General features: G+C 40.7%; 1 pseudogene; it reads right to left on the bottom strand.

Annotated features, from left to right (window-relative positions):
* Positions 1-3,592: 3,592 nt before the first annotated feature.
* Positions 3,593-12,651, bottom strand: part of LOC108538630 (40S ribosomal protein S12 pseudogene) — a 29,318-nt pseudogene continuing 20,259 nt past the window's right edge.

The following is a 12,651-nucleotide window of genomic DNA, read 5'->3' as shown; positions in this document are numbered from 1 at the left end:
CAGAGCTAGGAGGAGTCCTAAAAGGCCTCTACTCTAACTTCCTTCTCTAAATAAGCCTCTCTCTCCTGACGGCCCGTGGAGGGTGACCTGGACAGAGTGCTGGCATCATGGCTCTGGTGTTGCAAAGGAGCTCAAATTAAGGAATAGATTTCTACCTGGGTCAGCACAGGGCAGGACCCCCCAGGGAGAGCAAGCCAAATCAGGAAGGAGAACAATTATGGCCCGAAGACCAAGAGCATGGGTTCCAGCATCAGGTACACTGGGTGTGATTCCCAGCCCTATCCAGCACAAGTCATGGCACCTTGGATAATCTACATAATCTTCCTGTGCCTTACCTTCCTCACCTATGTTTCCTCATCTAGGTAATCTTCCCATACCAGTGTTCTCATCTAAATATAATAATGTGTCCTCATAGAGTTATAAGAAATGCATATGTTAATGTAGATAAAACTCTTAGCACAGTGCCCAACACATTAAAATGTTCAATAAAGAGCAGCTTTGGCCTAGCTTTGCATAATTACCTACTACCTCTAGGAAATGCCAAAGTTCAGATACCAAGAAGATGAAGTATAAATGCTGAATCTGGATGACAAGGGGAGAATGGATGTCAGGACAGTGAAATCTCCAACAGGGAATTTTCAGCAAAAAACCCGATCTCAGTTTTGTGTTTTAAATAAAAACCTCAGCAAGCTATAAGAGATTAGATGAGAGAAAAGGAGACCCACTGCATCCAATTGAGTGACAGGGAAGGCTTGAAGTAGAAATAGAGACAAAAGGAGAGTTTTGAGAGTGGAGTAAGGGATGGATTGGCCTGGTGATGATGACAGGCAGGTTAGGGAAAAGGAGGAATTTCCGTTTCTGGTGTGGGCAGCCAGCCAGACAGGGAAGCTGTGGGAGGCACAGGAAGGTTGAGGGTGGGTCTGATAAGGAAAGCTCAGGACATGGTAGGAGGAGATGCATGGTAGGTGGTTGGGAAGGTGAGTCTGGAGCGCTGGTGGCAGAATCAGGAGTCATAGGGCTCCCAACTTTTTTGGCACCAAGGACTGGATTCATGGAAAACACGCCCTCGTGCTACCTGGCACATCCAGGGGCACATCCCTCTGACAACCAGTCATCATGCTTCCTCCTTGAGGAGCCAAAGCTTTCACCAGTCAATCTCAATCACAATAGAGCATTGAGTTCTGAAAAACTGGCAAAAGGTACAAGAGTTTTTTCGGAGTAAATGAGGAGGTGACAAACAGCAGCTGCTGGAAAGATAACAGCTTTCCGTGGCACTGAATGGAATCTCACAGAAATTAAAAGTAGGCAAGTATTTCAGAACCACAGCAGGGCCTCTTGAGATAGCAGTAAATATGATAGACAGTCAAAAAAATTAGAAAAGCAAGACTCCATTTTAGGATGAACCTTTTTGCCTGTAAAATAAATTAGTTTCCATTATTGTGCATATGAGAAGATTTTTTAAATGACCAAAAAATGGGAAGACAGAGAGAACTGTAAAACACAGTCTCACACAAACACTAAAATTATTAACATTTTAGGTTTTCTTCCAGTCTATTTTACTGTGTATATATACACATATATATACATACACACACATAAATATATACACACATACATACATAAACTTTGTATTTTATTTTTTCACTTAACATTATAACAAAAGAATTTTTTGCAAGAATATATAAGATCATCCTTTCAACATAAAAACTAGCCTTAAAATGGACCATTTAACGCCAGGCATGGTAGCATGTGCATGTAATCCGAGCTACTCAGGAGACTGATAGAGAAGGACTACTTGAGCCTAGGGGTTCAAGTCCAGCCTGGACAGCAAAGTGAGATATTGTCTCTTTTTTAAAAAAGTTGGGGGCATTTCATAAAGAACAATTTATCAAATTGCAAGAGAGGCGTTAAAAAAACACAATGGGAAAGCGGAGGTTTATCAATTAGTGGTATTGGAAAATTAGCAACTTCAAAACAAAAACCAGACATTCATTTAAAGGTCTTTGTCTTACCCCTTGCACTAAAACAAATTCCAGATAAGTTAAAATACTTTTATAAAAAAATCAAACACAAAACTAGAGAAAATATAATTATTTACTAAACTTCTAGAAAGGACTATTTTAAGTTAAGACTTGATAGAACTAATCAAATATAAACCACAGGGGATTGACATCTCTCCTTTGAGAACTGAATCAAATCGATCAGGAAATCACTAAAACCCCTAATGATAAAATGACAAAAGACGAACAAATCAAAAGAGAAATACAACCAGTCAACAAACAGAAAACTGTGTGACTCCAGTAATAAAGAAATAAAAACTAAAAATAATGTTATTCTTTTTTAAAAACCCCATTAAATTAGCAAGTTTTAAACACTGCACTCAATAAAGCAGTCAGGAATGACTGTAATAACAAATAACCACAAAGAGTCGATGGCTGGAAAGAAGGAGTGACAAGTTTTTCTGTTAAGGGACAAATAGTAAATATTTTAGTCTTTGTGGGCTTTCTATTACAACTACTTAACTCTGCCACTGTGGCAAAAGGCAACCATAGATTATTTGTAAATGAATAGGTGTGACTGTGTTCTAATAAAACTTAAAAAGACAAGAGGTGGGCCAGCCTGGCCTGCAGGTCATAGCATACCAACCCCTGGCTTAAAATAAGTTTTATTTCTCCTTCATGCTTCATGTCCATTGCAGGTCAGCAGGAATGTTCTATTCATTATAGACACTCAGGGATTCAGGCTGCTGGAGGCTCCAAATTGACTTCGGCTTCTACAATGACCTCATCAAAAGAATTCTAGAAACTCTCACACAAGGAATTAAATGTTTCAACCACTCTCTTCTATTCGCATATCATTAATCAGTCACATGGTCTTGCCAAACCTCAAGGGGGGCCAGAAAGTTCAGTTTTTCCTCTACCCAGAGCTGGATATCAGTGAAAAGCATGAATGTGATAAGCATACATAGTGCTAGTGAGGATGGGGAGAAACACGTTCTTATGCTTGGCTGACTTTTGACATTCATGCAAGGACAGTAGGTTGCCAAATATAAAAATACAGGACTCCAGTAAAATTGAATTTCAAATAAACAACAAATAACTTTTTAGTATAAGTGTGTCCCATTCACACATTCCTGCCAGCCTGCATCGCGTGCACTTGTCAGACCTGTGGTGACCATGAGGGGACCAGCCATCATGGTAAGGATTTCAGAGTCCAGGTCTTTAAAGCTGTGTATACTGAATGCTGACTATATACTTGACACATGCATGTATATAAGTTATTTTCATATTATAGGAAACAGGCTAAAAGAGTTTAAGTACAAATGTATAATATCACAAATGTGGTTAATGGTGGATCAAGGACAAGACTCTTAATCTCCATGCTGTATTGGTCCTACCATGCCATAAAAGAGGTCTGGAGGTGCAGAGTTCTCCTGCCTCAGTTTCCCATTGGTAGAATGATGGAGTTGGACCCAGAGGTCTCTAAGGATCCTGGTTCTGAGAGCCTTTGAGTCAGGGATGCTTTGAAATCAACCACTCCAACAAATGTGTATTGTGGACCCAGGGATGTGCATCTTGAGAACAGTTCCAGTTTAACGAATATCAGTGCCAGTTTTGATTGTTTCAAATGAAATTATGAACTGTAACAAATTCAGTGACTCACTTATTTCAAAGAAAGTGCCTGATGGGTGGAGGAGGTTAGGAACTTCAACCTTAGAGGCCTGAAGAAAGAGCCTGTGTTTGTCGTAACTGCGCGGGTCTAACCTGGGTGCCAGAACACTTGGGACAGAAATGAGTTCAACCTTTTACTAACCATGAGCACTTAAACAAGTTACTTCTCCCTTCTGTGCCTCAATTTTCTTATCAGCAAAATAGACAGCAATAATAGACAAAGTTTTTATAAGAAATAAATGAAGCAATACATAAAATGTACTTGAAACGTTGCCTGGCACATAAATAATAAACAAACAAAAAACACATAAATGCTATGTTTTATTATTATTACCCTTCTCCAGTGTCCAGTCCCTTTGGTTATTCCTTTCAGCCTCTGACTCCAGAATGACCCAACAAATGTAAATATCATACTTGCCTTGCAAAGATTTTGTCATCGACCATACTTATGCTTGATCCTGTAAATAAAGATTCCCATCCTTCCAAAAATTAGTTTCATTCATTTATTCATTCACTCATTTACTACATATTTACCGAAAGCTTCCCTTGAGGCAGGCACAGATTCACAGATTGGAGGCTACAGCAGTGAAAACAAGGGGCAAACCTCCTGCCCTCAGAGAGTGAACAGGCCAGTGCAGGAGACAGATAATAAACAGACCAACAGACAGACACATGCCAGGTGGATGAGTATAGATGAGTAAACTGTTTTAGACAATGTGGTCAGTGTTGACAGAAAGAGTTCATTTTGTTGACACAGTAGAGCAAAGAACAAGCCTTTGGCTGCTAATTTGAAGGAGACAGCTGTGTGTACCTCACTTGGGGGACATTCATGTTATGGAAAGGCTTTCTAGAAAGTCTGGGGGCCTTTCGGCTTTTCCAGTGGGGATACCTGGCCCAGGGAGGTTACAATTCTCCTAAGTATCAGAGTTTGGATTCTAATGAAAGTCCAGCTGCTGCTAAAGCTGCAGAGATTTCCATGGGATCTGTCACCTCTTGTGGGTCCTGGGTTCACTGATATGTGACTCAGTGGCCACATCATAGGAGAGAGTGTGAGACTCTTGGCTTAAGAAGTGGTCTCAGGGCACTGAGACCAGCTCCCAATGCAACCTAGGTATCATCTCCATAGAGTCCTGGGAATGTCTGAGCAACCCCCTCTTGATTTTCCCAAGGACTTCTGCAACGAGTCCCCGTGAACCTAAACCAAAGGGAGGGAGTCACCTTTCAACTTCTCTTCTTCAGTTTTTCAGCTTCCCCAAATACACACCCAGAGCACTCAGAGAGAAGAAACCTGTTCTCTGAGAATATCAGGTAAGAGGATGATTTCCAATGAGGCACTGGGCACGCTTCATCTCCCCTGGAGAAATTACCAGGCATCACCTCTGGTCTCAGCCTATTGACCCCATCCACCAGCGCTGGAAGATGCTGCCTGCTCCTGGAGAGGAAACCTAGGGAAAGTCCTCTGTGGGGGATCCTTCTCCACAAAACCCAAAAGGTCCATCTTACAGCCCCCATGGCCTTTCTCTGAACCACACAGACCCATCTCCCTCAAAAAGGCAAACCATATAGGAAAACATCTTAGCATATCTCATCTTATTCTAAGCAGAGCATCTTCATCTTGAACTGGCAAACAAAACAGATTTGTGAGGGAAGTCAGGCACAGCAGGGCACACCTAAAATGCCCAAGGGCTTACAGGTATGGGTTTAGTGATAGCTTCAGAACAAAATATAAAGAGTCGTACACTCAAAATAAATAAAAATGCATTTCATTCATAACCAAATTGAAAGGCTTCAGGCTCTGTGAGTAATCTTGGGCTTGTCTTTTTATATTCTCAGCCTCCTAATTTAACCATCTGGAATTCTTTCTAAAGTGCCATCCTATTCAGCATTTAGAAATGAAAGACTTGACTTTAAATGGAAAATCTACATTTCATTGTAAAGAGAGAACTTGACATCCGTGGCCCATTCTGCACAAATCACAAATATGTGTGCTTAGCGGATGATGAAGGATAACTCCAGAAATGTATTTCACACATGGCAGGAGACATGCAAATGGATGAATGCACTGAAGAACCCATCAGTGCACCCCCGTCCAGCATCCTAGTGTCCTACAGTATCTTTTCTGAGCTTCTGGAATGTTAGTGTAACACATGTTGACATCATATCCAGATGCAGTGTAACCTGTAGACTGCAGCATGATCCTTGGCTGAACTACACACCACGGTCCTGCCGACACAGTTCAAAATCAGTCTCAGTTGCTTGATCTCTAAAATGGGACTGAAAACAAAACTTCACAGTATTTTTATGATGCTCAAAAGTTAAAATCAAGAATATGTGTATTATCTTGGGAAAATTTAAAGCACTATTTAAAAGTTACTTTCCAAATAAGAATAATTCAGGATGGAGGCGGGGGTGTCTAAGAGTTACAGACCCCAAAGGACCCTGGAAGTGGGATGGGGGGCTTGAGGTCCTCACCATTGTCATGGCTATCATTTGGCAAGGGCAAACCCTAAAGAGCCCAATGTGCCCTCATAAATAGCATGGGCTTTATCCGGTCAGGGTGAGGAGCTTCCAGAGGTTTTCTCACAGGGAAATGACATGGACAGATCTGAGTTTTCTTTCTTCTGCTTCAGCTCCACTTTAGGCTACTCTGACATTTCCATTTCCTGCATATTACAACAGCCTCCTAATATGTTATCCTTTTCCCAATGATGGTGCAAGAAGAAATTGGGAGCAGGATAACACATTAGGAGGTTGTTGTAATATGCAGAAAGTGGAAATGTCAGAGAAGCCTAAACTGGAGCAGAAACAGAAGAAAGAAAAGGAGGAAAGATACTCATAAATATTTAGAAAGAATTGGCAGAGGTGGGGTGGGATGCAGGAAAGAAAGAAATCTAGAATGACTCCTAGGTGCCTGCTTGGGAAAACTAAGTGGAAGGTATTGATTGAAGTCATAAATCCAAGAAGAAGTCGTAAATCCAAGCAGGATTTTCCCAATTTCTTCTGGCACCACCCCTTGCAAGGTTTTTGCACCACCATTGGTGATCACTAATATGTTGAGCCTTGGAAATGTTGTGTCTGAAGATGCCCAGATGGGGACAGATCTCCAGCAGGCAATTGGATGTCAAGGCAAAGGAATTCAGTTTGGAAATTGTTGGCACTCTATTGCTAATAGTTGAAGTGATAAATCCAGATGAGATCCCCTATATGGAAGACATACCACTTTACTTGATGTGGAAGTATCAAACACGATTGTTGGGAATGTCAGTCATAAAGTTGCCACAATCCCAGGCGAAACATGGCCAATCACAGCAACCAAGGCCCTTGCATTATTCCAGGATGGGCACTTAAGCCAAGAAAGACCAATGCAGAATCTTCTCTGAGGTAGATACATGGAATCAAGGAAGCCTAACTGCAGACTAAAGCCCCTACACAGAGGAAGACAGAACAAGAGATGGAAAGAAAGACAAAATCCAGACAACAACCCTTGCATCCTAATTTAGCTAAGCCTGAAGCTGGATTCTCCCCTGAACTTGCCAATTGTGAGCCAATGAATTACCTTTTATTATTGTTGTTGTCTATGTTAATTTGATTTGAGTTTCTTGCAAACCAAATAGTCTTCACCAGCAGAAATTGGTAGCAGAAGTGAGGTGCTGCCAAAAACAAACAAAAAAACCCAACAAAAACAAACAAACAAAAAGAAAAAACAGCCTAAGAACAGAATTGGCTGAGTCAAGGCAAAGTGGAGAGTGATGGAAATCCCTCTGCTTTCTGACTGAGAAGCTGGTGATGCATGTCGTATAGTAGCAAAGTAAGTAGCTGAATCCTCATCTGTCTCAGGACTCAGATCATCTGCCTATTAAACCAGGAATCTTAGGGAACTTAGTTAGAAAATATGCATCTAGGGGAGAGGGATAATAGAACTTGGCTGGTGCAGCTACACTGTGCAACAGGTTGAGAACTGAGAGATGGGTTACATAAAAGAGATTGAGTATATAAGTAAACATATTGCAGGTAATTATAGCCAGATTTCTCACTGTCACCAAAGAGACGTAGCATATGAAAAGTGGAAAGATATGAACAAATCCTGGGGTGGTGGATTGGAACTGGAAATATCAATGTAGATTTACCGTTTTTAATAAACAAAGGGAGATAAATATAGAGAGACATGTGAATGTATGTATGTACATAAATGTATTTAGATACACATATTTCCTGACTGTTTCTACTAAGAGGGCTGAGAAGCTATGACCTCCCAGAAACACACCAGATCTTTTGAATTTTGGCTTTTAGATCTTATTCTTCACTAAAAGGAGCAGGACTCCATGAAGAAATCCCTGAGTGCAGGGAAAATGCAAGATGAACCTAGTATACCTTGATATGCCAAAAACAAAGAAAACACTCAAACATTAATAGAAACATGGACACAGGACAAAGGAGCCAACTTGGAAGGTCTCCCACTAGTCAAGCTTTGGCCATCAAAATAAATAATGATAATAATGGATTGTAATCCGTTTAATAAAATAAGAATCCATGAATCTGTATTGATTTAAATAAATAAATGGATAAATACATAAAGGAGAAGTTCTACCTCATAGTAGAATACCAACTAATAAATGTAGGAGAAAGAATGGAATTAGAAGAATCACCATATGGCCAACACTACAGTCATAACTGACTAAGGCATGAATTATTAGTAGTTGCAAAAATTAGTAAGTGAAAGTTTGATGAGGAAGAGAATGCTTTGCAGAAAACTACAAAGCAGGAAACATGGTTGAGAATAAGACTAAGACCCAGGTGGAGCTCCTCTCAAACTGTTCCTGCTGGCAGATACAGGAGCCAGCAGGAGAACCTGATGCAGCGTAGGCACACCTCAAAACTGGGACTTAGCCTGGGAGGGTTCTTGGCTTTGCCTGGGAAGGAATTCAAGGGCAAGCCAGTGGTGTTAAACAGCAACTTTGATTGAAGCAGCAGTGTACAGCAGCAGCAGAGGTGCTGCCCCTTGCAGAGCAGGGCTACCCCATAGGCGGTGTGCTCAGGGTAGCAGGTCAGAGCCAGTTCTGCAGTCATGTTTATACCTACTTTTAATTATATGAAAATTAAGGGGCAGACTGCAGAAATTTCTAGAAAAAGGGTGGTAACTTCTGGGTCATCAGTCATTGACATGGAAAGGGGTGATAACTTCTGGGTATTGTCATGGCAATGGTAACCTGACATGGCACATTGGTGGGCATGTCTTATGGAAAGGTACTCCCACCCTATCCTTGTTTTAGCTAGTCCTCAATTTGGTCCAGTGTCTGAGTGCTGCCTCTGGAGTCAAACCCATCCATGGTGCTGCTACCTGGGCAAGGGCCTTACCTCCCAGTTCTGTTGTTTCATGTTGCCACAAAGCCATGTCTGAAGAAAACTACAAAGCAAAACATCTAGGCCTGTAGCTAAGACACAGATATTAAAAAGCTGAAGCTTAGATTCAAAGAGCACTTAAAATTTTTCTGTGCAACAAGAAGGCTGGAAGTAGGTGGTTACTGACATCAATCCAGTAGCTTTAGGGCTAACATCTCTGAGATTTTCTTGGCTTTTCCCTCATATTCCTCCCCCAAACTGCTGCAACTCCAGCCACCATATCTGCATTCCAAGCAAAAAGGAAAAGGCATATCAGCTGAATCTGTTCCTCAATGGACAAGAGAAATTTTGTTAAAGAGCGAAATGAAGTGTAGCCAAATTGATTGATGATGAGTCACCCCACTGCCAGAGAAGGGAATTGTTGCTTTTCTACTACAGCAGAACATGTGACCACAGCATATTATTTCTCCTCTTTTTCTATAAGGGGAGACTTTATTGTGGTTATACAGCATAGCAGTTATGTGTTGCCTTCAAGAAGCAATGCAAAGCAGAGGCTTAAGCAACGAAGACATTTAATTACCTCACATTGAGAGATGTCTGGAGGAAATGAGTTCCAGCTTTCGAAAGTAGTTCAAGGATATAATCAAGAGCAAAGCTCTTTTCACCTGTCTGCTCTAGCATTCTCAGTAGATTAGCTTTTTGTCTTTAGTTGTATAGGATTGACATGTAGTCTTAGGAGAGATATTCTCTCTCTGCTGGGGTTTCCATGCTGGCAAGATGTGAATCTGAAGCCTTTGAAGAAAATTTTCTCACCACATGGAAAAAGAGTTTCTTCAGCACCAGGTCAGCAGTCAGGAAAAAGTCAAGACTCAAAAAGCGGAACTGTACCATGACAGCACCAACTGAGCTCCTATGTCCAAGCGGCCCGGAGTCCACCTCCACATGTCCCAGTTACTGTGCCCACAGCTCTCCCTTTTTATTTTTTCTTCTCCTATTTCTCTTTTATGGGTGTGTGGGGAGTTTAGAAATGGAGTGGTCCAGAATGCCACTTTTGGATATATATCCAAAAGAATTGAAAGCAGGGTCTTGAAGAGACATTTGTACACCCATGTTCATAGCAGCACTATTCAAAATAGGCAAAAGATAGAAGCAACCCAAGTGTCCACTGACAGATAAATGAATCAACAAAATGAGGTATATACATATGATGGAATATTTTTCAGCCCTAGAAAGGAAGAACATTCTGATACATGCTACAACATGGATGAATTTGAAGACATTATGCTAAGTGAAAGAAGCCATTTACAAAAGGACAAATATTGTAGGATTCCACCTACGTGAGGTACCCAGAGTGGTCAAGTTTACAGAGACAGAAAGAAGAATGGTGGTTGCCAGGGCTGGGATGAAGGAGAATGGGGAGCTCTTAATGGGTACAGAGGTTCCATTTTACAAGATGAAAACATACTGGAGATTAGTTGCACAACAATGTGAATGTACTCAACAGCACTGAACTACACACTTAAAACTGATTAGGATGATAAATTTTATGTTACATTTATTTTGCCACAATTAAAATTTTGAGACAAGAATTGAGTGGAGTTTTTGTCACATGCAACTAAAAGTGTCCTGACTTGAAGAAGAAGAGAGGGAGAAAAAGAATGAAGCATATTGTGGAGAAAGAAGAAAAAAAGATAATGAACTGAGCACCAGAGAATCCCAACATTTAAGGAAAACCTGGGCAAAAAGTAACCATGTAGATGGCTGAGATGAAGCTTCCCAGAAGTGAAGGTGGATGAAGGTGACGCCCCTTCATTTATGAGACCAGGAAAGAGTCACAAGGAAGCCAGGGCACAAGAGTTTTGGGTTGGAGGGATTAGTGAACAAATCCAAGTGTATTTCAAGAAGCCAAATAATATAAATAGTTGAAAGTGTCTACTGGATTGGACAGTTAGAAAGTTTTTCCAGTGGGGATTCAATAGAACCAACAGAGAATACTTTGATGCAGTGGGTTCAGGAGTAGGTGAAAAGGGAAGTAAAGAGACAGAAAGCATGCATAGCTTCTCAATGACCTTAGAACCCTGTCACCTAAAATTAATTGCATAAGTATAGTTTCCAGGTGATTAACAGTGAGGCCAAAGTTAAGAAGTAGCCCCCATTATCCACATCGGTGGGAAAGAGCAGAAAGGCTTGTCCTTGGCACAGTCCAGAGGGCCTTGAGTGGACTTCCTGCTGACCGCCTGAAAGACTGTGGAGACTCAGGCTGGCCTGCTCCCTCAGTCTCTCTTCTCCCTCAGATTCTTTGCAAAATGAGGGGTAGCCATGTTTAATATTTTACCACATGTGTCTTATCTCTCTCTCTCTCTCTCTGAATCTCTCTCCTCCATATTTGTGTGCATGTAAGAATGTGTGTGTGTGCACGCATATGTGTATATATGCAGATGGCTTTCTCTGAACTACTTGTATTTCATGGCCATAATAATTTTTTAATTGAAGTTTTATTTTAGATTCAGGGGTTTCATGTGCAGTTTTGTGGCTTGGATATATTGTGTGATGCTGAGGTTTGGGGTAAGGATGATCCTGTCATGGAGGTAGTGAGTGTAGTACCCAATAGTTAGTTTTTCAGCCCTTGCGCACCTCCCTCCCTCCATTTGGAGTCCTCAGTGTCTATCATTCCTGTCTTTGTGTCCATGCATACCCCAACGTTTAGCTCCCACTTATAAGTGAGAACATGTGGTATTTGGTTTTCCGTTCTTGTGTTAATTCACTTAGGATAATAGCCTCCAACTCCATCCATTTTGCTGCAAAGGACATGATTTCATTCTTCTTTACGGCTGCACAGAATTTCATGGTGTATATTTACCACATTTTCTGTATCCAGTCCACCATGGATGGGTACCTAGGTTGATTCTATCGCCAATAGTGCTGTGATGAACATACACAGTGAGTGACTGCATTTTCGTAGAAAAAATTACTTTCCTTTGTATATATACCCAGTAATAAGATTACTGGGTCAAAAGGTAGCCCTGTTTTAAGTTTGAGAAATCTCTAAACTGCTTTCCACAGTGGATGAACTAATTTACATTCCCACCTGCAGTATATACGTGTTCCCTTTTCCCCACAGCTTTGCCAGCGTTTGTTATTTTTTGACTTTTTAGTAATAGCCATTTTAACTGGTGTGAGATGGTATCTCATGTGGTTTCAACTGGCATTTTTCTGATGATTAGTGATGTTGAGCATTTTTTCATATATTTGTTGGCTGTGTATGTGTCTTCTTTTGAGAAATGTCTGTTTATGTCCTTTGCCCACTTTTTAACAGCATCATTTATTTTTTTGTTTGTTAAATTGTTTAAGTTCCTTATAGATCCTAGATATTAGACCTTTTTTGGATGTATAACTTGTGACCATTTTCTCCCACTCCGTAGAGTGTCTGTTTACTCTGTTGATCTTTTCTTTTGCTGTGCAGAAGCTCTTTAATTTAATTAGGTCCCACTTGTCAATTTTTGGTTTTGTTGCAATGGCCTTTGAGATCTTAGCCATAAATTCTTTGCCAAGGCCAATGTCCAGAATACTATTTCCCAGATTTTCTTCTAGGATTCTTATAGTTTTTTTTTTTTTTTTTTTTTTTTTTTTTTTTTTTTTT

The sequence above is a fragment of the Rhinopithecus bieti genome, unplaced genomic scaffold (assembly GCF_001698545.2).
Source record: "Rhinopithecus bieti isolate Rb0 unplaced genomic scaffold, ASM169854v2 scaffold_15087, whole genome shotgun sequence".
NCBI lineage: Eukaryota > Metazoa > Chordata > Mammalia > Primates > Cercopithecidae > Rhinopithecus > Rhinopithecus bieti.
The sequence above is the reverse complement of the archived record's forward strand: the minus strand, read 5'-3'. Positions and strand labels throughout refer to the sequence as shown.